Source organism: Miscanthus floridulus, chromosome 1 (assembly GCF_019320115.1).
Source record: "Miscanthus floridulus cultivar M001 chromosome 1, ASM1932011v1, whole genome shotgun sequence".
Classification (NCBI taxonomy): domain Eukaryota; kingdom Viridiplantae; phylum Streptophyta; class Magnoliopsida; order Poales; family Poaceae; genus Miscanthus; species Miscanthus floridulus.
In genome coordinates this window covers 5,010,152-5,011,829 of record NC_089580.1, presented here as the reverse complement: position 1 = coordinate 5,011,829, position 1,678 = coordinate 5,010,152, and positions in this window count along the sequence as shown.

The window sequence follows — 1,678 nt, the reverse complement described above, 5'->3', positions numbered from 1 at the left end:
GGTCACGAAATAATTATGTTACTGAAGTGCATTGTAGTTTTAATTTGTTTAGTGATAGTTGGGATTGCTTACGTTGTAGCCAGGCTTAGTTAATTAATCAACCGTGTGTGTGTCATCTATGTTGTGTAATAAAATACTTAATTGTGTTCAAGGTTTTCATAATTTGTCGTGTAATGCAGATTATGTCACGCCATTGGATGTACAATGCCGATCGCCGATCCCAAGACTTTATTGAGGGCATGCACTATTTCTTAGGTGTGGCCGAGGCAAATAAGCGGGATGGTTTCATGTGTTGTCCATGTGCCATATGTAAGAATTTAAAGGAATATTCAAGTTCAATGAGTCTTCATTCACATTTACTTAAGTCAGGTTTCATGTCAAACTATATATGTTGGACTAAGCATGGAGAAAGCGGGGTCATGATGGAAGAAGGTGAAGGAGAAGATTTAGACATTGATGACATTATTGCTCAGTATGGTGCCTTTGATGATACTACAATGGGGGGAGATGAAGAAGAGGTAGCGGCAGAAGATGATCTCGGTGATGCTCTTGGCGATGCCATTCGTGATGCACAACAAGAATGCGAAAGTGAAAAAGAGTAAGTTAAGTTTGAGTGCATGCTTGAGGATCATAGGAAGTTGCTATACCCGACGGCCGAAGAGGGGCAAAAAAAGTTGGGTACAACACTGGAATTGCTACAGTGGAAGGCAAAGAATGGTATATCCGATAAGGCATTTGGGAATTTATTGAACCTCATAAAGAATATGCTTTCGAAGCCAAATAAATTATCCACCACTATGTATGAAGCAAAAAAGGTTGTCTGCCCTTTGGGATTAAAAATCCAGAAGATACATGCATGTTCTAATGACTGCATCCTCTACCATGGCAATGAATACGAGAATTTGGATGAATGCCCGGTATGTAAAGCAGCGCGGTATAAGATCAAGCGCGATGATTCTGGTGACGTCGAGGGTGAACAGCGTCCTAGAAAGAAAATCCCTGCCAAGGTTATGTGGTATGCTCCTATAATACCACGCTTAAAACGTTTGTTTAGAAATAAAGACCATGCAAAGTTGTTGCGGTGGCATAAAGAAGACCGTAAGGTAGACAATATGCTGAGACACCCAGCTGATGGGTCCCAGTGGAGAGTGATAGACATGGAATTTCCAGAGTTTGCAAATGAGGCTAGAAACTTAAGGTTCGCCTTAAGTACAGATGGTATGAATCCTTTTGGGGAGCAGAGCACTAGTCATAGCACTTGGCCAGTTACTCTATGTATCTACAACCTTCCTCCATGGTTATGCATGAAGTGGAAGTTCATTATGATGCCGATCCTCATCCAAGGTCCGAGGCAACCTGGCAACGACATTGATGTCTATCTGAAGCCATTAGTTGAAGAACTTCTAGTTTTATGGAATAAACCAGGTGTACGTGTCTAGGATGAGTACAAACAAGAACACTTTGACCTACGAGCAATGTTGTTCATAACAATCAATGATTGGCCTGCTTTAAGTAATCTTTCAGGTTAGACAAACAAAGGATATAATACATGCACACATTGTTTTGATGACCTTGACAGTATATATTTGAAAAGATGTCGAAAGGTCGTGTACCTTGGCCATCGTCGATTCCTTCCTTTGAATCACCAAGTAAGAAAGAAAGGTAAGCCAGACCACCG